The following is a 27,644-nucleotide window of genomic DNA, read 5'->3' as shown; positions in this document are numbered from 1 at the left end:
TAAATAGGAACAGCTTTGCATTTTAGAAAGATAAATTTAGTAGCACTGAAAAGGGTGGGTTGAAGGGAAACAACATTGGACATAGGGACACTAGTCAGAACCTTACAAAGGATCCCAAGTGTTAAAAAAATAAAAAGAATAGGAGGTTAGGGAGTGGAATAAAGACATGAGGAGGGGTTAAAGGTAAATTTAGAAAGTAGAATCAATAAGGTAAAGTAACAGTTTGAATGTAGGGCAGTGGTTTATCAAACAGGGGTGAGCTGTCTCCCAGGGGACATTTCACAATGTCTGGAGACGTTTTTGGTGGTCACAACGGAGGGAGATTGCTACTGGCTTCTAGTAGGAAGAAGGGTGTTGCTGAACATCTACAATGCACAGGACAGCCTCCTACAACAAAAAACTATCCAGCCAAAAATGTCAACAGTGTCAAGGTTAAGAAATCATGATGTAGGAGATGAAGGAGGAATCTGAGTCTCCCGGGCTTCTGGTCTGGGTGACTGAAAAGAAGACAGTGCCACTAGGCAGTGTGTAAACAGAAAATAAAGTCTGGAACAGGGGGGATGGTGAGGGAAAGGATGAGCTCAGTTTTGACCAAGTTCTGATGCCTATAGGGTTTGCATGTAAAACTGTCAGGAAGGGAACTTAAAATGTTAGTTTGGAGCTCAGTAGAGAAAACCAGGCTGGAGTGAAAAGTTTTGGGAATCATCAAGAGAGCTTATCTCGTCTGTTTAAGGTACATTTCAACACTAAAATGGAAAAATTTCATTTTAGAGAAAAGCTGTAGAAGCAGCAGTAGAGAAGCTATACCTGAAATCTTAAAGCACTTATCTCTTAAAGGATCTGAAAAGCATCTGACACTGATTATCCCAAGTGTTCAAGTGCTAATTCGTTTTCAAATAAACTGGATGGCACTCATAAATAAAGGTTAGACACACTACTTCCTTTATAACAATTCACACAAAACTAACTGCGTCAAATACCAGCATTTTCCAAAGTATGTTCTATGGAACAAAAGTCCTAGAATTGAGTGTTCCATACTTATATAAGTTCTGCAAACACCTACGTGTTCCACTCTGAAACATTTATAATGCACGTTAATATATTAAAGGTTCCGAGAAGTCCTGCAGTAAAGAAACCCATTTAACCCTGAATAACCCAGCATGCAGCAAAGTGATCTGATCCTAGAATTCTTTTTCACGTAACACAGTAACATCCCATAGGACTTACATTTATAACCACAATATGAGAATCAAAAGATAAATTCTGAGGTAAACACATCTCACTGAAAGTCAATCTGTATATTCTACCATCTTTATTGACATTACTGTTACTAGAATATATATATATATATATATGGCATAATACAAAATTGAGGCATTAGTCATGACTACAGTATTATTTCTTAAACAGATATAATGACACAAAGTAATTCTCCTAAGAAATTAAACATTAATCTAAAAATCAATTTTGAAAGCAAATAGATTTTTGCATGAAATGCTTTAAACTAGCTTAGAGAAACAAAACTAAACACAGAACACAGAGAGAGAGACACACACACACTTTAACCCTAGAGAATCATCTACTTTGTAACTTCTTACATGAATAGTCAAGACAGAACTTCCCTGGTGGCGCAGTGGTTAAGAATCCACCTGCCAAAATAGGGAACACAGGTTCGAGCCCTGCTCCGGGAAGATCCCACATGCCATGGAGCAACTAAGCCCATGCGCCACAACACCTGAGCCTGTGCTCTAGAGCCCGTGAGCTACAACTACTGAGCCCATGTGCCACAACTACTGAAGCCTGCCCGCCTAGAGCCTGTGTTCCTCAACAAGAGAAGCCACTGCAATGAGAAGACCGTGCGCCACAATGAAGAGTAGCCCCTGCTCACTGCAACTACAGAAAGCCCGCATGCAGCAACGAAGACCCAATGCAACCAAAAGAAAGAAAGAAAGAAAAATTAAAAAAAAAAAAAAGTCAAGGCAATGAGTAGTTCAAATGACCTTACTGTTAGAAGAGGTTACTGAAGTGTTTTCCAGAAGGTTCGTAAAATAATTCTAGGAAGTTGGTATAAGAAGAATTCTGAACGTCTTAACCATGGGCTAAAACTCTGTAAAAGTATTGATACTACATACATAGCAAAGCGGATATGAAGAAAGTTATGGTTTCAAACAATTGCCAGACTTTCCACTTAATTTTCCAAAAGAAAGTAGCCTGGCAGAGGTTAAAGGTATAAGGTAAATGACACCTTCCACTAAGAGTTTGACATTGCTACAGACACTGCTGGCTGACCATCCGCCAACTATTCCTCCTGGCTCCTTCTTAACACACCTCAGATGTTGTTCTCTATCCTCCTCCACATGACTGTGAGCTTCACTAAGATCATCAATGCAATCCCATTCTCCTTGCCAGAAGTCCGTTTAGGAATGGACCTCTGAAGCAGTTCTGGCTAATGAGATAATCAGGGAAGGTTTGCTGGAAGCTCCTGGGTACACTCACAAAAAGATACACAGATAAGGGCTTCCCTGGTGGGGCAGTGGTTGAGAGTCCGCCTGCCAATGCAGGGGACACGGGTTTGTAATCCAGTCCGGGAAGATCCCACATGCCGTGGAGCGGCTGGGCCTGTGAGCCATGGCCGCTGAGCCTACGCGTCCGGAGCCTGTGCTCCGCAACGGGAGGGGCCACAACAGTGAGAGGCCCGCGTACCACAAAAAAAAAAACAAAAAACAAAACAAAACACACACATAAGAAGGAACGTTCTCTTAAATAACGTTGTGTTTGCAGTGACACTCGGACCTGAAGAGTCATCTTAGGACCTTGAGAGCAGCTAACCTGAGAACAAAGCCAACATTGTGAACAAGAGCAGATGGAAAAACCAGGAATCTGTTTCCTTGATTATGTCATTGAATCGATGACTCAGCCTCTAGGCTTTTTATGTGATAAAACAAGTTTCCTAGTTGTTCCAAGCAGTTGTCATTTAAAAAATTACACAAATAATAATTAAGGAAAGAGGCTTACATATAATAAATTCTGCAATAACGTGCTCCCCAATAAAATGTGATTGGTGGTCTTCCAGTTCTCCTGGCTAGCTAGCACACACTGGTCATTCATTAACTTTGTAACACAGATCCACATAGAATTAGATTTTTAGGGCCCCATTTAATACTGTAGAGGTAATCAATGGAAAAATTTATAAGGCTAACTGATTGAGATGGGTGGAAGAAACACGGAAATCATAAAAGTTCATTATCAATTGACTTTCTGCTATACGGATTTAATATTCAAGTCTTTTAATCAAGAAACAGCAGTATAACAGCATATTAGAGATATGCAGACAAATGCAGAGAAATAAAAATGGGAATTTGTAAAAGCAGTTGCCTGCGGGGACGGGGCTAGATGAAGGACAAGATGAGATAGGAAACTAGTACTTGTCTTTACAAACCTTAAGTACTATTTAACTTTTAAAACTTGTTCTAGTACTAAAAGATTTTCTTAAGTGGCACAGTGTAGGAAGCTACACTTACATCACAGTTAATGCTGAGAAAAGAATGCTTTAGGGGCCACTGTTGAAGACTGTCAAAGAACCATAGAATAAGTGACAATTTTTAATAGCTTGGAACTCAACTAACTTAACAGCACATCATCTGAAAGCATTCTTATTATTCATAAAGAGGAATAAAGGGAAAGTAAGACAGGAGCAGAAATTCCAAATGTGTCCAACTATGGCTCTGGAAGTGCTGAAGATATGTCCACTTCCTTCCTTCATTAGAAGTAAATACACAGGAAGTAAGACAAAAAACATTCTACCTTTAGCTTGGTCTTTGGAGTTTGAAGTGAGAAGAGAAGCAGGACAATAGGTGTTAAGGCCAATATGACATGGGCAAGGATAAGACAAGGAGTGGATGGACACAAATGACCATTTAACCTCAAATGCAATGCCTGAAGAGTTTAGTCTCAGTGCCATTATGAGCTGGCACTCATGTCTTCAGACAAGCTGGAGCTCAAGCACTGGAATGTCCTCACAAGAACTGTCCTGTACTAGTCAGTAATATAAAGTGTAATTCCACTGGATTATCAGGTAATTGGTTTACTTCCGCTATCCCACCACCCAGCTCTACTCTCCCAGCACAGGCCTGTAAGAAAAATCTTACTGACTGAAACAGCTGTTTTGACGCGGCTCAAAGATTATGACTGCATATTGTCAGCTATGTATTTCTATTACCATGTTATGTGTTTAACAGGTGATTACTTATCCATTTTGAATTTTCTTTAAAACAAACAAATAACACATGCTTCCTCTGAGGCAAGCAAAGCTTATCCGACTAATGGCTACCGCACACATAATTGTACCACAAGAGCGCCATCTAGTGATGAACCAAAAACATAGCAGGTGTTTGTTTAAAATTCCAAGTTACTATACAGCAAAAACAAAATCGTAAAGGAGATTGCTATAACATAGGTATACAGAATTAAAATGTGACACCAACAACTACAAAACGTCTTTTCTGGAAGAATTATTAAAAAGTGTATGATCTGAATTCCTTGGTCTTTGAACTGGTTAATTACACATTCAAACGAAAGATTTTTTAAGAAAATCATTGTATCATAACAATTGCGCATCAGAAATATCTTCATGACATCAGGTATTTGACTTAATTAGCATATCTGAAGAAAATATAATCAAATAAATTAAAAATTTCAATCTGGAGTTTAAGATTACTAAATTATAAAACTGTACTTCAAACAGTAACAACATTGTTTATACTCCTTATATACAGCCTTCATTTTAAGTTTTCTTTTTTTTTTTCTCAGTCTCAGTCCTTTCATTAAGGCACAGCACTAGTTATTAAAAGGGATTACAGTACTTATTTGCTTTGGGCACTTTAATCAGTAGCTACATTTAAAAGATCAAAGGAATATGTTCAAATTCATTGGAAAGAGCAAGTAAACCCACTCAATGTATATATTTAAGCAACATCTTCAGTACTCAAAGGACCTGGCTTGCTAGGTCCTTTGAGTATTGACTTCCAAGTGACATCATCTCTGCCCCACTCCCCCTTTTAAAACTCTATTTATTTCAGATAAAATACTTGGTGCTTTAAAATACATGAGGAGGTATTCCTGGTAACTCAGCTACATTTAAAATTAGTACTGTACTTTCAATTTCACTAGACTTTAAACATTCTTCTTTTCCCAGTTGATTTCCACTAAATAAAGCTATATTCTGAGAACTCACAGTATACACTAGGGAAATCTAAGGAAAATAGCCTCTTGTTAATGAGAATTTAATTCTTGTTATTATATATGGCATATTCCTAAAAATCCAAAATAAGTAATTTTCTAGTAGACATCCAATTCCTAGAAACTTTTAAAGTGAATTAAATGTTAAAAGATTATTTAAGTTATAATACCAACAATACTTCAAGGAACAATCATACTCTTAGGTACCCTTTTCCTTTACACTTACTACAAACTAACCAAGTGAATATGCAATCCATATTCTATCTGAACAAGCAAATACTCTAAAAAATAAACCTATGATTGAAGAGAAAGATCCAAAGGTATTTTGGCAAAATATTGAAGAGAAAGATCCAAAGGTATTTTGGCAAAATATTAACATTTGCTACATTTGAATAGTGGTTGCATAGATGTTACATTATTCCCTGTATTACTCTGAATATTTTTAATTGCTCAAAACAAACAATAAAACCGCACACCATTTCTCTATAATTCTTATTAACACTGAGAAATCTGACTAAATCAGCCACATTTTATTTTATGCATATGTAGATTTTTTTTTTAAACTGCTGTGCAAAAGTTGGCACTATGATCAGAACTGCACTATCCAATACGGTGACTACTGAGCATTTGAAATGTGGCTAGGGCAATTGAGGAAGTGAATCAGTTTATTTGATACTCAAGTAAGTCAGTTACTGAAATACTTCTAAGCATGTATGGAACAACTTGGATATGTGAATCTACTGTTTCAAGCGTAAATTTTATGAAATTTAAATTCAGATCAAGTATTTTTGATAAAAATTTTAGCATCCAAACTGAGAGGTGCTCTAAGTGCAAAATACACAGTGGATAGTATGAAAAAAGAATGTAATATCTGAATCTCTTTACATATGTTAAAAATATTATGGATATACAGTTGACCCTTGAACATGGATTTGAACTGTGCAGGTCTACTTACACTCGGATTTTTTCCAATAAATATATTAGAAAATTTTTTGCAGATTACACAACAGTTTGAAAAAACTCACAGACAAACCACATAGCCTAGGAAAATTGAAAAAATAAGAAAAAGTTAGCTATGTCACGAATGCATAAAATATATGTAGATACTGGTCTATCCTCCCATAATTATAAGGTGAGTAATATTTAATATAAAATTAATAATGAGGGCTTCCCTGGTGGTGCAGTGGTTGAGAATCTGCCTGCTAATGCAGGGCACACGGGTTCGAGCCCTGGTCTGGGAGGATCCCACATGCCGTGGAGCAACTAGGCCCGTGAGCCACAACTACTGAGCCTGCGCGTCTGGAGCCTGTGCTCCGCAACAAGAGAGTCCGCGATAGTGAGAGACCCGCGCACCACGATGAAGAGTGGCTCCCGCTTGCCACACTAGAGAAAGCCCTCGCATAGAAACGACGACGCAACACAGCAAAAATACCAACATCTTCTAAAAAAAAAAAAATTAATGAGTTAGTTTTCTTACTGTTTAACTTTGCTTTCAAAGAATTACATTACCGTACAGTATGCCCCTCTCTCTGATAATTGGAGAAACTGTGTATCAGCCTATCATCACAGGTAAGCAGTTTAAAAAAAAAGTTAACGGCGGTCTGGTGGTTAAAACTCCATGCCTCCAATGCAGGGGGTGCGGGTTCAATCCCTGGTGGGGGAATTAAGATCCTGCATGCCACTTGGCGTGGCCAAAAAAAAAAAAAAGGTAACAATGTTTCTAATACTATATTATGAATATGACTGTAATACTGTATGCCATAAAAATTTTATAATCATTCATTCATTAGTGTATAGGCTAGGCTACTGTGAAGCAATTGTATTGATTATTAACACTAGGCTACCATAAAGCCATCACATTGCTGCCTCTTCGTTATCAGTGCATGAATTGTTACACCTGTAAATAAAAATGAATTTTTTCACATTATCTTATCACTTTTGATATCTAGTGTTAGCAATATATATAACATCTACACTGTTTTGTATCATATAAGACGATATCGATGTAGGTACTGACAGGTGATTCATCTTGTAAACAGATGATATATACTTAATGATATTGATAAATACAATACTGTAAATGTATTTTCACTTCCTTATGATTTTCTTAATGACGTTTCGTTTTGTCTAGCTTATTGTATTATAAGAATACACTATATAATACATATAGCGTATAAAATATGTGTTAACCAACTATTAATGTTACTGGTAACAGTACTGGTCAATAATAGGATATCAGTAGTTAGGTTTTGGGGGTGTCAGAAGTTATAAGCAGATTTTTGACTGAGTGGGAGGTTGGTCCCCCTAACCCCAGCACTGTTCAAGGGTCAACTGTATTGTCAACATATATTAAAATTTATCTTACCTTTTAGAAACTGTAAATTTAAAATTACATGTATTACTCATACTGTATTTCAAGTGGAAAATACTGGACAATTTTTGTAGCCACTTCCTTACTGATAGACATATAGGTTGTTCCAGTTTCTGCACTATTACAAACAATGACCCTGTACGTTCACTTGTGTACACATGCAAGAGAGATACTAGAAGCTGAATTCCTGGTCACGGGGTATGCACCATAGCACATTTCCGTATTGCTTCTCACAACACATGTACCAGTTTATACTTTAATAGTCTAATATTATTTCCTCCCAACACTTGGTAAGGTCCAAGTAATTTGTGCCAACTTGATGGGCATGAAATGGTATTTCACCATTGCTGAATTTGCACATCCCTGATTACTAGTGAGGCTAAGGAGGTCTTCATATATTTCTGGGCCATTTGAGCCCAAAAGATTTCTACCCTTATTCCTAAGCTTGTTTAAAACCCTATCTTAGCTGCAGAGAGTGAAAAGACCAGAATCCAAAGTCATCACTCAAACTATATGCATGGAAACATCTCATATATACAATTCTAACCACATGTTAGAATTTAGGTGAACTTAATTAAGGTGAACACCCACTAACATAGAGAAAGGCAGAGTTGCTTATTTTTCTAAATCTGATGACATTTAATGTTTAAAAATCAATATAGTATAGATATAGCATATATATTCTGCTATTTTTCAAAGGTAAATTACAGTTCTTTGGTATAAAATTTAGTTTTCATATTTTTGTACCAAATTGTTTCTGACATGCCTTAAAATTTTCTCCTTCGTGGAGGGGCGAGTAGGAGAATGGTAAATGTGTATTAGTCAAATTTTTAACTTAGAGTCATCAAAAAATTTTTCTGTCTTAGCATCAAAAAATAATTTTAACAGATAAAACATATTTAATGTTAAACTAGAGGTCAAAAGTAACAACACAATTCTCTTCTCAAATACATTAAACTCCCGGATGCTTTCCAAATAGTAAACGCCACCAGTCCATTCCCACTCTGTTTCTCTCTGCAATTTTCATTCCAACAGCCCTCAAGCTTGGAAGTGATTCTCACTTTCATCTGATCAAGTTTCCTCTAGTCACAGCTAATAATCAGATTTATCTCTTTTCTGAGTGGTCCTCAAGTAGTTTAGCTACAAGTTCTACCAATGAACAGCATCTGATATTTTATGCATGGTCGCTCAGTATCTCAGGATTACCTAGCTTTCATACTGTTTTATTTTTCCATTGAAAAAGGCTGTACTAAATATAACTAAATGTGATCTATGTTTTCCATTTTTGTCGGCTTTTCAGGTAACAAAAATTATAGGCAAAACTATCAGATGCTGTGTCCCAATTTGGGGTTTTGCAAATACAATCAATCCCTGTAATTATGTGGTGTTTTGCTCAAATGCATTAGATCTATTACACAACAACTGTGTTAACAATTCAGTCATTATGGTATCACAAAAGCCCAAACAAACACATTTTCTGACTATGAAGTTCTTTAACATTTTTCACTGACCAAAAATTTGATTCAACAGTACAGTAAGCTAGATTTGGTTGTTTGTTTCCTCTTTATTTTTTCTGAAAATGAATTTAGTAGAGGTAAAGGGAGGCTGACTTCTGAGCTACCCGGAAGAGATAATCACTAAAGATAAAAGAGCACCTGACAAGATATAGTACTCCAGAGCTTATGAGAGTGTTTTTCAAACACTGGGTCACAACCCAGAGGGTTATAATTAATTTAATGGGCATTTTAAGAAATGAATGAGAAAATAAAACATCAGACTGTATCACACTTGGTAAGGGTATATGTATCATTTCATGAAACTTTTGGCTACATATTTATATATGCTTGTCACAAAGTAGGATGTCTTTTTATTTTCCTACTGTGGATCAAAAAGTTTAAAAACCTAGAGATAAAAAATGCTTTTACTTAATGTTTATGAAAACTCTGTGAAGCAGGTATACAACACCCATTTCATAGTACAAAAGCATAGGTCCTAAGTGACTTATCCAAAGTCACACAGCTAGAAAATGATATAATAAGCGTATTTTTTAAAAAATGCAAATGGAAATGAAATTCAACCTCACTAGGAATCAAAGAACTGCAAATTAAAACCATGAGTTATCATTTTTTCACCTGTCAAAACAGGAAACCTTTTATTTTTTTAATGAAAAAATTCAATGTTTGAGTTTAAGGAAATCTGACACTTTCAGAAATACCTAGTGGGGGTATAAATTAGTAAAGGCTTTCCAAAAACACTTTGACAATGCATATAAAAAGCTTTAAATTTCTGTGCATATCCTTTGACATAGCAATTCCATTCTAGGAACTTACCTTAAGGAAATTATATATATATATATATATATATATATATATGCAGAGATTCAGCTACAGCGATGTATCACCACACTGTTTATAATAAGCAAAGATTGTAAATTAAAACATCTAATGACATAAGATCAAATAAATCATGGTAGATCCACATAACGGAATCCTATGTAGCCACTAAAAAACAAAGTTCCAGAATATTCAGTGACATAAGGTGTCCAATATAGTAAGTGAAAAGAGTTTATGTAAAACTGTTAACACAGCACAATTCAATTTTTGTTTAAAAATTTATCTACAGTTGAATCCTGAACAACGTGAGGGTTAAGGGCACCAATACTCTGAGCAGTCAAAAACCCAAGTACAACTTTACAGTCAGCTCTCTGTATCCTTGGATTCAACCAACCTTAGATCGTGCAGTATCGTGATATGTATCTAGCAAAAAAAATCCAAGCGTAAGTGGACCCTCGCAGCGCAAACCCGTGTTGTTCAAGGGTCAACTGTATATTCAGAGAAAAAAATCCATGGAAGATATACTTATATTCTGCCCTTGCCCTGCCTTGTCTTTTCCCAACACAGAAACCAGAGTGATTCTTCTAAAAACTGAAGCTAGTATTTAAATACTCCAGGAAAAAAAAAAAGGGGGGCAAGAGGTTAGGATAAACCAAGTAAGGCAAAATGAGGTTGCTACTGAAGTGGGTGGGAAAATGGTGGTATAGGAGACTGTATTTTCTACTTTTTTGTATGTCTAAAAAATTTCATAATATAGAGTTTTAAAGTAATAAATCCTAAATCAGGTGGAACATTGCTCAAAACCCTCTAATGGCTTCCCATCTCATAGTAAAAGCCAAAGTCCTTAAAATGGTCTAAAGACCTGCCATCAGTGTTTCTCAACCCTGGCTGCATTACAAACACCTGGCCCCAAGCCCTAGAATCACTGGTCTGGTGGGCAGCCCCACTTCCAAGGTGATTCTCATGTGGAATCACCTCTCAGGAGGAAAAACCACTACAGGATAGGACCCCTGCTCCCTTTCCAACCTTTCTGTAGCTTACTGTTTTGTTTTGTTTTAATTTTTATTGGAGTATAGTTGATTTACAATGTTGTGTTAGTTTCAAGTGTAGAGCAAAGTAAATCAGTTATACCTATACATATATTCACTCTTTCTTTTTTTTTAGATTCTTTTCCCATCTAGGCCATTACAAAGTATTCAGCAGAGTTCCCTGTGCTATACAGCAGGTTCTTATTAGTTATCTATTTTATACATAGTAGTATGTATATGTCAATTCCAATCTCCCAATTTATCCCTCCTCCCCCTTACCCGCTGGTAACCATGAGTTTGTTTTCTACATCTGTGACTCTACTCCTGTTTTGTATGTAAGTTCATTAATACCCCTTTTTTTAGATTCCACATATAAGTGATATCATATGATATTTGTCTTTCTCTGTCTGACTTACTTCACTCCGTATGACAATCTCTAGGTCCATTCATTTTGCTGCAAATGGCATTATTTTGTTCTTTTTTATGGCTGAGTAATATTCGAAAAGATACATGCACCCCAGTGTTCACTGCAACACTATTTACAATAGCCAGGACATGGAAGCAACCTAAGTGTCCATCAACAGAGGAATGGATAAAGAAGATGTGGCACATACATACAATGGAATATTACTCAGCCATAAAAAAGAACAAAATGCCATTTGCTTACTGTTTTTTGCCCAGCCACACGGCCCTCCTTGTTTCTCAAACAATGCCAAGCACACCCTACCTCAGGGCCTTTGCCTGAAGCACTCTTTCCCCTCAGATCTGTCTAGAATCTCCCTTTGTCTCCTTCAGGTGTTTGCTCAAGTGTTACTTTCGCAGTGAGGCCTTCCTGGTTGCCCTATATAAAAACTGTAGCCCCTTCCTCTCCTCTCCCAGGACTTCCTATCCCCCTTCTTTTACTGTTCCCCACTGCACTTATCACCATCTGACATACAACATATTTTCTTATTTATTATCCCTCTCCCCCAGCTAAAGTGTTATCTCCTTAAGGACAAGGATTTTGCCATTTTTAATCAGGGCTGTGTTCCCAGCAACACGAACACCTGGCACATATTAAGCACCCAGAAAATACTTAACAAATAAATGAATAAATGACTATATACCAAGACATTTAGAGTTGGTGGTGGGATTACAAATGACTTATTTTTTCTTATCTCAACTTTTCAATATGTGAACATGTACTATATTTATAAGAAAAAAATCTGAGCAAACAATATTAATGCAATGTATTTCCTTGCTTTAAAAAAACACAGTTAGTGGAATGTTATCTCGGTGATTACACAAATAAATAGCTATGTAAACATCCAGTGAGCTTTAGATTTGTGCACTTTACTGAATATATGCCTTAAATTTTTTAAAAAGTGAATGACAGTTAAAAATATTACAGCTTGAGTGATAATGGATTCATCTGGCAAACAGAGATTTGGAGACACTCTTGTCTGTGGAATACTTCCTACAAATCTCCACTGATGCAAGTTTTTTCATCAACTAGGTCTCCTCAGAATTCTCTTTATGGTGTGTAACAATACCTAGAGTTATCCTATACAGCAATAATCTAAAACTACTTGTGTGCCTTTAATTGTGAACCAGCAAGCTTGTCCTAAGAAATCCTGTAAAATATCAACTCTAAGAAAGCCAATCATCTAAACCTGGAGAAAGTTCCCTAACTGGTTCTCCAGCTAACAAAGCGTAGAAGATGATGATGGATTAACTAAACATTAAGTACAAATATTAGCTGAACCAATTGATAAATAGAAAAGTATCAATTCTGCTAAAGCCTTTGTGTTTGGCAGACATTCCACACTATCTAAGTGGATAATAACAGAACTCGGATTAAGGTCGCCTCATCCAACTATTCAGTGACCATTTAGGAACCAGTTCTCTTCAGTTCTTCTATAAAAGTCTAAAACCTGGATTCTGGACAAAGTGGTAAAATCTACTCTTGAATCTTTCCTACTCAAACATAGCCTCTCATCATGTGAAAAAGTGCTCTAGAGCCTCAATTGAATGCTCTTTTTGAGACATTTGAGAAAAAACAAGTTAGCCTTATTCCTCAAGGAGAGAGCAGTGGTCTTAACAGCAAGGGTACTACAAACAGCACAGGAGCACAGCATGTCATCCTACAACAATTTTACATCATGGTACTAAAAAAAATCATATCAAAAATAAATATGGCTAGAGAAAAATGCAAAGTTTATATGAATTTATAAGCTAGGCCATAACACTTTTAAAAAAAATCAACACCTTCCTATCCCCAGTATCCTAAATGCATTCATTCTTTTCTACTATTTTCTACTTTGGCAGAAATATCAAAAGTATTTGTTGAGTCATTTGTAGTGATGTGGATGCACCTAGAGTCTGTCATACAGAATGAAGTCAGAAAGAAAAAAACAAATACCGTATATTAACACATATATATGGCATCTAGAAAAATGGTACCGATAAACCTAGTGGTCAGGCAGGAATAGAGACACAGACGTAGAGAACAAACTTGTGGACATGGGAGGGGAAGGGGCAGGTGGGATGAACTGAGAGAGTAGCATTGACATATATACACTACCATGTGTAAAATAGGTAGCTAGTGAGAAGCAGCTGCATAGCACAGGGAGATCAGCTCAGTGCTTTGTGACGGCCTAGGGGGGTGGGGTGGGGTGAGGAGGGTGGGAGGGAGATGCAAGAGGGAGGGGATATATGTACACATATAGCTGATTCACTTTGTTGTACAGCAGAAACTCACACAACATTGTAAAGCAATTATAATCGAAAAAAGATTTTAAAAACTCCTGCTAACTATTATAAATTCTCCAAGACTAAACTTTCCCTCCCCTTATATTATTAATAGAGCCAGAAGGCAAATTTCTGCTTATCGCAATTTCTTAGAAGAAAGCCTTCACTGAATTAAGATTTAAAGTTCTCCCTTGAATCTCTTAACAGACTAACAACAGACTCCCTTTGGATCCCCATATTATTCAGTATTTCATATGACAGTGCTAGGGAAAAACTTGTCTGCTTGCTGTTATGCCGAAACAAGACTACAACTCAACACACTTCTCATTTGTCAAGAAGCTCAGCCATGTTCTGTTTTCCACTAATACTGATCTTATCTCAGGTGTCTGCTGTATCTACTCATATTTCTTTTCAACACTGTATCTTTAACCATCCTGTTTTACCTTGTTCCTGATTTTACAAATTACTGGAAATTCTCTGTAGTAACTGAAAGATTACAGAACTAATATAATAAAATCTGAATAGCTTAAACACTAGTTACTGAATTTTAAAAAGTAATAGTGACAAAAAAGTTGAGTTTTTAACCTTTTGCAGTTGGAATGATATAACATCTTAACCGTTTCCCTTTTATAAATCAATAAGCATACAACTTCCATCATTTGTGCCAAAGGAAGAGATCCGTAGACTGGATAATTCAAACTAAGAAATTCAAATATGCCACTTTTAAGCCTGAAAACAAAAGCCTAAACTCACAAAATGGATATGTGGTAAATTCTTTGGTTATAATTAACATTTTTGAGAGCTTACCATATGGCCACTGTTATAAGCACTACACCTGTGTTATTTAATCCTCTCAACCTGTGTGAGGTAGTTGCTATTCACCCACTTTTGCAGATGAGGAACCTGGGGCATAGAGAGGGTATGTAATTTGCTCAAGATGACACATGGTAGAGCCAGCACACAAACACGGCCTGGCTCCAGAGCCCACATCTTTATCCTACACTGACTCCTTGGATGGGAAAAGAATACTTTTGCCAGGTAAACCCAAGTTCACTGATGTAACCAAATTCTTGCCTGACCTTTGAGCTGAAATTTTGTTGACAGAAGTGGGATAGTATAGCTAGACAACTATGCTTACTATGCATGTTAAGCACTGTTAAGAGTACTCAAAGGGCTTCCCTGGTGGCGCAGTGGTTGAGAGTCCGCCTGCCGATGCAGGGGACACGGGTTTGTGCCCCGGTCCGGGAAGATCCCACATGCCGCAGAGCGGCTAGCCCCGTGAGCCATGGCCGCTGAGCCTGCGCGTCCGGAGCCTGTACTCCGCAGTGGGAGAGGCCACAACAGTGACAGGCTCGCGTATCGCAAAAAAGAAAAAAAAAAAAAAAAAAAAAAGAGTACTTAAGTGTTTTCATGGGATATATGTTATGTGCACTGGCACCACTTACCTTTTACTTGTATTTTGAAAACAATTTGTATTATAACACTTTATTGGAATGATAGTGTGGTTTGGAAGAATCCAAAAACTTACTTTTAGTCATGCCAATTATCATAGTTCTTGAGCTTTCCTTCTGCAAAGGAAGATAACTCTCTGATCTGTATTTTGATACAATGATTTCACCTCTGTAACAAAATACAATAATAACAATAACAATAATAGTGTTAGCCTGTCTGAGGTGAAAACATTGGTCTTTGAGACTAAAGTTACTAATTCCAACGTATCTTATATCTGCTTCAGACATGAACTAGGTTTCATCACACACGGCATTTCTGAAAAGGATTACATGACAGGAATAATACGCATATTTTGATGAAAGAGGAGCTATACACTTGTGAAGATACTTCCTACTTTCTCCTTGTTGTTTTCCCTGTCTTGATTTGGTTTCTTTCTGGCAGAAAAGATCTTAAGAATTTAATTCTTCCAGCATTTTATTGAACACTTCTCCTCTGATAAAGAAGTTTTTCCAGGAAAGTGTTTCCCTTCAGTTTTAAAAATGTAATTCCCTAACTAGGTGTACTTTATACTTTCTGTAAAAGCTGTCTGAACCATTACAGGATTCCTACACACACATGCACGCACACACACACAGTTAGAAAGGTTAGATTACATATAAACAAGTTTTATAAAGTGGGCTGTATGAACTACTTTAGGAAATACATTTAAACAGTCTTTTTCTTATCAATCATCACAACTAAATGTTTGTGACGTGGACATAGAAAAAAACATACTTCACTAGGTGAAATTGTAAATAATCAATGTAAAATGGGAGAGCAACAGAAGACTTCAGTAAATTGACAGATCTTTTAAATGTAGGGCTGCAAAAAAAAATTATACCATTTGAAAAATAGGATTTATTGATATCCTCTTTAAATAATTGTGGAAGGTTGAATAATTGCCCCCAAAGATATCCAGCTCCTAATACCCAGAACCTGTGAATGTTACCTTGTTGGTAAACAGGATTTTGCAGCTGTGATTAAGACTCCTTAGATGGAGAGATTCTTCTGGATTATGCTGGTGGACCCGAAATGTAACCACAAGTGTCCTTATAAGAAGGTGGCAGAGGGAGATTTAACTAAAGAAGAAGCTTATGTGACAAAAGGAGAAGAGTCAGGGAGATTGGAAGATGCTACACGGATGGCTTTGAAATGGAAGAAGCAGCCATGAACCATGAATACAAGGAATGCAGCTCCAGAAAGTGGAAAAGGCAAGGAGACCATTCTCCCCTAGAGCTTCCTGAGGGACTGCAGCCCTGCTGACACCTTGGTTTCACCCCGTGAAACTGATTTTGGACTTCTGACATCTAGAACTGTAAGAGAATAAATGTGTGTTATCTTAATACCAACTTTGTGGTAATTTGTTACAGCAGACATAGGAAACTAATACACTAATAGACGGTACAAATCTTCAGTTAAAATCTATTAACCCTCTGCCATTTACAGAATTAATTTATTCTAAACTGTGTTAAAAATAAGTTTCTCATCATATACCTCAAATAATATGTTTACTTAATAGGGATAGAATAACTGAAAAAAATAGCATAAAATCTTAATAGAAGCAAATTTGAATGTATTAAAGCAATTTTAGGCAAGTTGCCAACTGGGTATTTTCAACTGCAGGTAATTTGATGAAAATTAAAGCTCAAGAATAACTCTTGCCATGGGAAGAGTTACAATAATTGTTCAAGAGTAACAAGAGTAGTTGAGTAGTGACTATTTTCCTCCCATTTCAAACCAACATGTGATTCAAAAGCAGCACTGTTGCAAAATGAAACAGCTAAAAGGAGAAAAGGTAGAGGAAGAAAGTAACATTTTGTTGAATTCCTATTACATGTAAACGCCTTATATAAATTCTCATTTCCATCTCAAAACAACTCTAAGATATAAAAGAAGTTAGATTAAAAACAAACATACAAACAAAAAAGGACTTGGAGGACAGTTTAAATAATTGGCCAAAGGTCACAGCCAGTACTGGTATCTCTAGGATTCAAATCCAAGACCAACTGCAAAGCCCAGGACTTTTCACTACTCCCAAAGAAGAGAATGTTGTCTGGCAATGAAAACTAGACTAAGTTTCTTTCTTCTTCATTTTTGAATTACTCACTGACTGATTCAAAATCTCATAAGTTATAAATCTTTGTTATTGTCATGCTAACAAATATGTTTTACTTCCTCATTCCCTCTGAGTGTTATAACTATACAAGTTATTATCTCCATATAAATATTAGAAAATATCCTGCTTTTTTCATTAGGCCCTTCTACAAGAATATTTAAAATACAAAAATATTCAGCACTCAATAAACTAAAATTCTAAATATCTAACACTCAGAGAATTAAATCCATAAAGAACAGAAAAATCAGTCAACAGAAACAGACCCAGAAATGACACAGATGATAGGACTAGTAGACAAGGACATTAAGATAGTTATTATAATGATAGTCCACATGTTCAAGAAGGCAGAGGAAAGCATAAGCATTTTAGGGAGAGACTTGAAGATATATAAAAGCCCCAAATCAGTTTTCTGGAGATGAAAAACATACTGGATGAAATTAACAGCAAATTAAACACTGCCAAAGAAAAGAAAACTAATTTGAAGATACAGAAATAGAAACTACTCAAAATAAAGCACAGAGAAAAAAACCCACAAAAATAGAGTATCAATGTAATTATTATGGAACAACTTCAAGTAGCCTAATATACATGCAATTGAAATCCTCAAAGATGGGAAGAATGGAAAAAAATATCTGAAGAAATTACGGTTGGAAAATTTACAAACTGGATAATATCCCAAACCCAAAAAGCTTGACAAACTTGAAGCACAAAGAAACATGAAAAAAACTACACCAAGGGACATCATAATTAAATTGCTTAAAACCAATGATAAAGAGAAAACCTTAAACACAATCTCAGGATTGTGGGGCACATTACATACAGAGGAACGAAGGAAAAATGATAGCAGACTTCTCACTGGAAACAACACAAGCCAGAAGACAGTGAAACAATATCTTGAAAGTATGAAAAGAAAAATTCATCAAGAATTCTCTACCCAGTAAAAACATATTTCAAAAATGAAAGTGAGGGCTTCCCTGGTGGCGCAGTGGTTGAGAGTCCACCTGCCGATGCAGGGGACACGCGTTCGTGCCCCAGTCTGGGAAGATCCCACATGCCACAGAGTGGCTGGGCCCGTGAACCATGGCTGCTGAGCCTGTGCTCTGTAATGGGAGAGGCCACAACAGTGAGAGGCCCACGTTCCGCAAAAAAAAAAAAAAAAAAAAAAAAAAAAAAAGTGAATTTAGGGTGATGAAAATATCTTAGAACTAGACAGAGGCAATGTTTACATAACCTCTTCAATGTGCTAAATGCTATATGCTTTAAAATAGTTAATGGTTACTTTCATGTTACATGAATTTTACCTCAAAAAAAAAAACCTTTAAAAAAATGAGGGTAAAATTATTTTCTCAAGACACACAAAACCTGAAAGAATCCACCATTGGTAGACCTGTACTGTGAGACAATGTTAAAGGGAAGTTTTAGGTAGAAGAAAATGATACCATATGGATATCGATATCTAGAGCTACTCAAAGGAATGAAGAGCACCAAAAATGGTAAATATGTGGCTAAATATAATGTTTTTTTCCTTATTTTAAAAATCTCTTGAAAAATAATTAAGGGACTTCCCTAGTGGCACAGTGGTTAAGAATCCACCTGCCAATGCAGGGGACATGGGTTCAATCCCTGGTCCAGGAGGATCCCACATGCTGCAGAGCAACTAAGCCCGTGCGCCACAACTACTGAGCCTGCCCTCTAGAGCCCGCGAGCCACAACTACTGAACCTGCATGCCACAACTACTGAAGCCCGCGCACCTAAAGCCCATGCTCTGGAACAAGAGAAGTCACCGCAATGAGAAGCCCCCGCACTGCAACGAAGAGCAGGCCCTGCTTGCCATAACTAGAGAAAGCCCATGCACAGCAATGAAGACCCAATACAGCCAAAAATAGATTAATAAAATAAATTTTAAAAACATAATTAAGGAAAAATAACAATTTATTTTGAGGGTAATGTTATTAATAGAAGTAAAATGTATAATAGCACACACTATACTATTGTAAGGTTCTTATTATATGTGAGAGATATAATACCACCTGAAGGTAGAGTGTGATGAGTGCATACTATAAACACTAAAGAATCACTAAACAACAACAAAACATATTTAGAGGTACAGTCAGTAAGCCAACATAGTATAAATAAATAAATAAATAAATAAATAAATAAAAGTATTCCTTTTATTTCTATAGTAAATAAAAGGAATTATAAAATATACTCAAGTAAGTATGCCAAAACAAGGCAAAAGAGCAAGAAGGGCAACAAAGAATAGATGGGACAAACTGCAAACAAGATGGTAGACTTAAACCCAAATAATATCAATAATCATATTAAATGTATATGGTCTAAAGACCCCAATTAAAAGGCAGAGACTGTCATACTGGATATAAAGGAACATCTAACCATATGTTTATAAGAAAATCATTTTAAAAATCATTTAAAATATAAAGACATATGTAGGTTAAAAGTCAAAGTAATCATAAAGTCTACTCCCATCCCCAGATTGCAAGCTCCAAGAGTTTGTTCACCCTTCTGTCTCTAACACTCGGCAACTGGCATGCTATGTTTATTAACTAATAAAAGCCTTTAGAATTTGTGAAAACTTCTACACCACCTAACTATTCCCAGGCCACAATATCTGAGGCATCAACAGCTGTTTTTCTTGCTGTTATCTATATCTCACTTCAAAAAGTCTATTCTCTCTTTCCTACCCAGTCTCCCAGGGGCTGAGAAACCGGGAACCTAATCTTGTTGGATCCATGCCAAAAGTAAAAGAACACTGTTTCTGAGTGAGGGTCGGGTTAGCTTTTCTTGAATAAAGTACATCTATTTGGCTGCTCCCTGAGAGTCGTGAGTATTTCTTTGTCAGACCAGCTAGAAGCCTTTTGCCATGAACTGGATCCTAGAGGAATAGGGGAATAGAAAATAGACTTGTGGGTTTAGGTTTAAAAGTACAGGGAGAATAGTAGGAATTCAGCCGTTCAAACTGCTTCCTCCTCCTACCTCCTCTCCCTCACAAAATTTATATATGTGTTTCTCCTCTACCCCATCCTCACCCTAAGCTAACAGTAGGAGATGAACTATGAGGAGTTAAAGGACTGACTCCTGGTGTTTCTGTATCTCTGTTCCTTTCTTCCAACAAAGTTTGGAATATGCTATTGCTAATGAAAATATGATGTATGATGCTTGTATTTGTAAGTTACAAAGAATACATTTTAACATTTCAAAGGATTCTAGGCAAGGTACTGGATATAACAGGCCTTAACCTTCATGGGCTTAAAGACATAATTACCAACTGTGATCAGTATTGCCAAAGAAAATAGAGAGCTGTGGGAAAGAAAGTGCACATCAGGAATGGAGGAAGAGATTTAGATTGGATAGTTAGCTAAAATGTGGGAATCGGAGTGATAATAGTGTTTCATAGGCTCAGACAATAGCATGTGTGTGACAAAATGCATTTTCCAAAGATGGCTGCAACAATAACTCCTGTCCCTCATCCAGAACCATGTCATCCGCCTATCAGGAGGTGGAGTTTATGTCCTCTTCCCTTAAATCTGAATGGACCTTTGTGATTGCTAGACCAAAACAATGAGGCCAGAGTGATGCAGTATGACTTCTGAGACCAGGTGGCAATAGGCCATCCAGCTTTCAGCCTGGTTCTTGTAGGGCACTCACTCTTCAAACTTGACCACGATGCAGCAAGGAAAGCTAAACAGACTGTGGAGAAGAACCAAGGTCCCTGGCTGAGTTCACAGTCAAGAGCCAACACTATCTTGCCAACCGTATGAATGACCCATTTAAAAGCAGATCTCGCAGCCCCCGGTTGAGCCACCCCAGACAGTGCCACACAGAGCAGATATGAGCTGTCCTCACCAAGCTCTACCCAGCTTGCATATTGGTGAGCTAGATAAATGATACTGTTGTTTTAGGCCACTCAATTCTGAGTGGTTTGTCATGTAGAAAGAGATAATCAGAACAATGTGGATAGATCTTGAGGCTGGCAAGACCTTGGCAGTTCCAGAAACTGAAAAATACAGTGTGGCTGCAACACAGAGAGAGAGATAACACCAGCATCAGCAACAACCAACAGTTAATATTTGGTATTTATTATTTTGTATGGCATTGTTTTAAGTGATTTATATGTATTACTTTATCATTAGAATCCTATTGCATATACTCTTAAAACACTGACTTTAAAATATGGGGAAACCGAGGCACAGAGCAGTTAAAATGACTTGCCCAAGATCACACACTCAGGCAGTCTACTACAAGAGCCTATGCTATGAATAAAGGCGTACTTCCGCTCAAAGGACAGAATGGCATAACATGAGGTGTAGAAAGGCAGATCAAGCCCAGGTTATGCAGATCTTCACAGAATGGGTGGAAGTTCAGGTGTTAGTTTATGAGTAATAGGATACTACTGAACAGTTTTAAGCAGGGTAGTACATGATCTAACTAATATTTAAAAGATCATTCTGGCTGCATGTGAAGAACAAATTAGAAGAAAGGCAATAATGTTTGACAGCAAGGTACTCCTTGAGAATAAAATTAGAAATAACTAAGATATAATGGTTTCACTGAAAGAATATAATTGATGGATCAAGTTGATAATACCGAGCCCCATGATCAACGTTAACATACAAAAAGAGAACTGCCAAGACACTGCTATGTGCCTTCTGGTATAATGCAACAGACAGGAAGTAAACCACAACCATCTATGACATATTCTTGGGGGAAAAATTTCAAACCTGAATCCAATCAAGCCTAGACCTAGCCACAAGTTTACCAAAGACAGGAGAACAGAGGAACAAGTTAAACAACACCGTGAGGATACTGCCTGCCAAATCCAGAATATGTAAAATTCTAGATGACAAATTTGATAAATAAACAGCAAGAAAGGGAGGATGCTGTTATAGATTAAAAGGAACCCAAGAAATGTATCAACCAAGTGCAATGTGTGAAACATGTCTGGAAGCTGATTTGAACAATTCAATGATTTAAAAAGACTGATGAGGTAATTGGGGAGCTCTGATCACTGATCAGATGTTAAGAAATTATTAGTGGGATTTTTTGGTATGATGATAGTATTGTACATATTTTTTTAAATAGTCCTATTTCTTAGTGATACATACTTAATATTTACAGGTAAAATTATATCATGTCTAGAATTTGCTTTAAAATAATGTGGAGAGGGACAGGCAGTATAGATGAAACAATATGTGCCATATGTTAATAACTGTTGAAGCTGGATGACGGATGCATAGGGGTTAATTATACAAATCTCTTTAGGTTTTTGTATGATTAAAACTTTTCTTAATACAAAATTTAAATTTTAAAAATTTAGGAGTCTATCTAAGCTCCCCTAATCCAACCAAAGTGAGGCTGTAAACCCAGGCAGAAATGACAGGCTAATGACTAAGTATAAAACCTCCAAGTGTTTTGCTTTTTCTTTCAAGAATATGCAACACAAAAGCAGATAACTTGTAAGAACAGGCGATTCATGAGATGTGATTAGGTAGTGCCCCTAGCACTCTCTGGGGGTGAGGGGGTCCCAACAATCCCAGTGGCAGATGAAGATTGATTCATGAGACTACTGTAGCACTAAACATCCAATCAATTACCTTTACTCGTCAAGCAACCTCCTGATTGCAAGGGTTCCACTGTGGCATTTTTTTCTATGGGAGAGGATGTATTTCTAATGACTTAGTAATAAATTGCCATTCTAGTTTATTTATCAGTCGCTTTTAAGTTTTCGCAGTGTAAATCAGTCCATAGAGCCCCAAATCAGACATCCTAAATAAATAACTAGTAAGCCCAAAAACCCCAGACTTTACAATCTGATAACCACACCAAAATATTGTCAACTTTTCACCACAGAACTTCCTCTATGTTATTATAAATCCTGCACATAGTAATAGAGCTATTACTAAAATCTGCACATTTATAATAAATAGAAAATAAATTTCAAAATGGAATAGTTACCATTTATTGAGTGGCTATTAAGTACATCAAGCACTAGATCCTTTGGATACATTTTACTACCTAAATTGTCAATCTGGATGGAGCACATACTATTTCCATTTTACAGATGAAGAAAAGGATGTAAGTAAGCTATTGAAGATCACAAAGCCAAGTTGAGGATGAAGCCAGAATTCAAACCTAGATTTGAGGCTAAACCAAAGAGCTTCTTAAATTGTTGTAGGCTAAATAGATTCTTGTGGGTTTTCATGGTTACCAGACCCAAAATATAATCTCTGTGAGTACATGTTTAATAATTTGAGTACCTAGTGAATGCCAGGCATTCGGTTAAGAGCTATGGGGAATATACAAAGAGGAACCACATACACAGCCTATTCTCAGAGAGGTTTCAACTAGAAAAAAATTTTTTTCTAATAGAAGATAATTATGTAAGAGTACAAAGTGACAAATGCCACAGGAGAGGTAATATAAAGTGCTAAGAGGATTCAGAAAAGGGAGAGATTTCAAAATTTCAAAATACAAGAAATGTATAAACTTGTTAAACAACCGATTTTTAGGTTGGCTTGTACTAATGGATGGTGTAGTGAGTGGTGTATGTACACCACTCAGAAAGAACACAAGGCCAAGCAATAGAGGGCTAGGCTCTACCACCATCTAACTTTGGGACTCTGGGCAAAGCCCTCACCTGCTTCACTCAAAAATAACACAGGTACCGACTTATAAGGTTATTTCTGCATCTGAAAACAAAGGGAAACAAAACATTAATTAAAAAAAACAAAAAACAGGCAGAATATCTCTAAGGTTCTTTCCTCCATCTACATGAAAACTCTACTTGAAAAAGTTAATATACTACTTTAATTTTTAACTTATATTCAAGTTAGACCCAACATTCAGTTACTAAAAGAGGAAAAACAAGCCCTCTGGGGTCAAACAAGTATTTCAACTGCATAAATGCAACACTTTGACGTGAACTGAAATTTCACTCTGCTGCTTAAAATCCTCCAGGGTCCCGTGACCTCTGCAGACAGACCCATGGAGGGGACGTACGAAGCCCCCTAGCGTAACTTGACTTGTAGCCCCTAACAGTAACTGGCTAGGGAAGGAGACTATCTGCACCTTTATACTCAGCCTCTGGGGCAGCTAAAGGGTGTAGAGAAACATATTCTTGAACACCTGTCATGTGCCAAGCAGTGCAGATACAATTTACATTAAAATGTGATCTCATGAGGACTGGAATTTTTGTCTATTATGTTCCCTGCAATATTCCCAGCACCTGAAAAAGTGCTGGGTGCACGGTGGACGCTCAATAAACATCTGTTACTTGAATTAATAGACAAGGCAGTTTCTGCCCTCATGACACTTACGGTCTAAACTAATGCTATCATAAGAATTTAGAAACATATTTTTAGGTAATAAGTATGAGTATATTTTATTCTTTTGTTTTTTTACTTACCTTTTCCTATATTAAACTCTAATCTGAGTAATTTAATAATATCTGACTTTAAAGATTCTTGTAATTGGTGAACATGTCTAATAAGAAAGACCTAATCAGATATTTAAATAACCTTCTGTAGACCTATTAATGATGACCAACAAGATGGCTTAACTATACAAAAGAGTTTTCATAAAAACAGTTGTATGTGCATCTTATAAAATTAATTACAGTAGAATAGGTGATTATTCCTATCACATATAATATTTAAACCTCAACTTCCTTACTGAGAATTAATATTTTCATGGTTCCATCAAGGCCCCCCAAATCAGGATATTCCAAGATAATCAATGAAATTAGAACATTAAACAGCTTAAGTTCTTTGGATATAAAATACAGGAGGAAGGGGTTTATTAATGGGTATTTTATTAGAAGGCGATAAAGTCTAAAATCTTATCTTTGGCTTTCAGTAATACTAGAACTTAAAAAATTTTTTTCATGTTCTTTATTTAGAAGTCAGAAAAACACAAAACTTAGTTTTAATACCAGAAATTTAACTGTATAAAAACTATAGTTATAATAACTGTGATTTATTAAGTAGTTCCTATTGCCACAATGTTTTAACAACTTGTTTATATTTGATCCTTTAACCTTCATAATTCTATCCCCATTTTACAGATGAGGCAACTGAGACATACAAAACTTAAGTAACCTGCCCAAGATCACAGAGCTAAGAGGATCAATTATTTAAATGCAGCCACTGGCTGGTTCAAAAGACCTCATTTGATTTCTAAACTGCTCTGCCTGTATTATGCTATGCTGTTCTATATCACAGCTAGAGCTTCTGCAGCCTAAATCCATCTCTCGAGGTTAAATTAAAAAAAAAAAAAAAAACTTTAAAAAATGGTGCCAGTCCCATCAATTTAGAGCTTGATGGTGAAATTAAACTTTATAGAACAAAAGCTGAAGTAAAATTTATTTCACTTCAAAGTCTCTGTTTCTTAACTGATTCTAACTACTACAAAAAAGAAAAATGCTGTTCAATTTGCTAGTTAAGACACATTCCTCCAGCATGAAAGTCCCCATAAAAAATAAAATGCTATCCAAGCTGTCATGATAGTGAAACTAGAATTAGCCAAGGAGTACAGGTATTTTGAATGACTAGAAAGAAAACAAAGCCCACCCATCCAAGAAGACTAAGAATATTTACATTTATCAAGAGTAAGAAAGACAGGGTAAGTTAAAGTTGCAAAACTGCTTCCAAAATAGTAATACTATACTGAGTTCTCGATAGGCATCAGAGCAATGTTCGAGTGCTTACGCCAATCAATTAACCGCTGTGACTTTCCCCAGTATGACAGAAGAAAAAATTCAGTAAAGGACCCCTCTACACTCTGGTTCCCCATGAGTGCATGTGTGTTGTGTTTGGCATGTGTACAGGGCACAAGTGAGGGATGGGAAGATAAATATTAAATGGAGCCCCAGAACTCAGGAGAGCTCCAGGACATGCCACAGGACTAGGTTCCAGGATGCTTCCCACAGAAAAGGCTTTAAATGTTAAGAAACTGGTGCCGTTCTGGCAAACTTAATACTTATTAGGTTGGTTTCCTAAGATAAGAATGTTCTCTACAGAAGGAAAAGGGGACTGGGGTGGGGAAAAGTGGCATATGTAAATAACTCTAAATAGAACACTACCAAAACTGGACATACCTCTTTCGTGCTTCATTTTTGGCAGAATGGAGGCCAGGAAAGCCCTTCTAAGACACAGTTCTCTTCTCAGGTACAGGAGCAACCTGGATTTAGACTGTTTCCACAACAGGAGCACCAAAACCTGTGCTTTAACCTCAGGTGGGCCCTCCAAGTTCCTCACTGTTCATGGTCAGTAATCTCTCCCATTCTTCACCTCTCTTCCCAAGGCTCTGACCAACCTTCATCCTCTACACCAGGGGTCCGCAACCCCCGGGCCGTGGAATGGTAACGGTCCGCGGCCTGTTAGGAACCGGGCCGCACAGCAGGAGGTGAGTGGTGGATGAGTGAGCGAAGCTTCATGTCGCGCCCCATCATTTCCCAGCGCTCGCATTACTGCCCGAACCATATTGCTCCCCCAACCCCATGGAAAAACTGTCTTCCACAAAACCGGTCCCCCGTGCCACAAAGGTTGGGGACCGCTGCTCTACACTCTCAGAAGCTGGCCTTGTCTTTCATCATTTTCTAGAATACATGCCCATGAAGGCAAGGCTCTTTGTTCACAGATGTAGCTCATATACTTAGAATAGTGCCTGACACATAGCAGGCATTTAGAATAAATATTTGTTTATTACATGAATCAGGGAATGAATTGAGGAAATGGAGTCCCCCAGCTAAGGAACTCCCTCCCAGTCTCCTGACCTTTAACCTACAAACTTAACCCAATCATATCCTTCCATACATACATCACTCCAGTCTACAAGGAAGATATGCCTCTTATTTAAGGTTAACTATTTCTCCTGTGCTCCAGATTGTACTCTCTCCCATCTCCTTTCTCAGTAATTATCCCTCTGTACTCTAATTTTTAAATACCCCTAGCTATGGACTCCTTTCTCAGGGCCTAAAATGAATGCTTAGTCCCATTTTGAAAACAAAACCACAACAACTTCTTGAACTCTAGAGCTTGCTGAAGCTACACTCTATTTCAGAGAAGCTTAGTCTTAAAGGAGAAGTCTACACTTATGGTCCCTGCTTCCTCATCCTTCATTAGCACCATCACCTGGTGGCAATTTGGATTCATCCCAGGCTGCTCAAACTTCTCAAGGTAAGGTCGTTAAAGGACCACTACTTACCCAACCTAATAGATATTTTTTGCCTCATTTGATGCTTTTGCTACATTTGATCCTGGCTACTCAATTCTGGAAACTCCCTTTCTTGGCTTTTTGACACTGTTCTCTCACTGTGCTA

At 37.0% G+C, this 27,644-nt stretch overlaps 1 protein-coding gene across 4 annotated transcripts in view; it reads right to left on the bottom strand.

Annotated features, from left to right (window-relative positions):
• The window catches only part of HOMER1 (homer scaffold protein 1), a 125,713-nt gene that overhangs the window by 83,151 nt on the left and 14,918 nt on the right, over window positions 1-27,644 (bottom strand). The window contains exon 2 of one of the 4 annotated variants that reach the window (XM_032628312.1): window positions 23,964-24,015. The exons of 2 other annotated variants lie outside the window; for them this stretch is intronic. The gene's annotated coding sequence lies outside the window, so the exon portion shown is untranslated. Of the gene's footprint in view, window positions 1-15,228; window positions 15,313-23,963; window positions 24,016-27,644 lie in introns of those variants that run through there. One more of the 4 variants, XM_032628313.1, reaches the window with a different exon arrangement.

Source organism: Phocoena sinus, chromosome 3 (genome assembly GCF_008692025.1).
Source record: "Phocoena sinus isolate mPhoSin1 chromosome 3, mPhoSin1.pri, whole genome shotgun sequence".
Classification (NCBI taxonomy): Eukaryota; Metazoa; Chordata; class Mammalia; order Artiodactyla; family Phocoenidae; genus Phocoena; species Phocoena sinus.
This window is presented reverse-complemented; position numbering and strand designations above follow the sequence as displayed.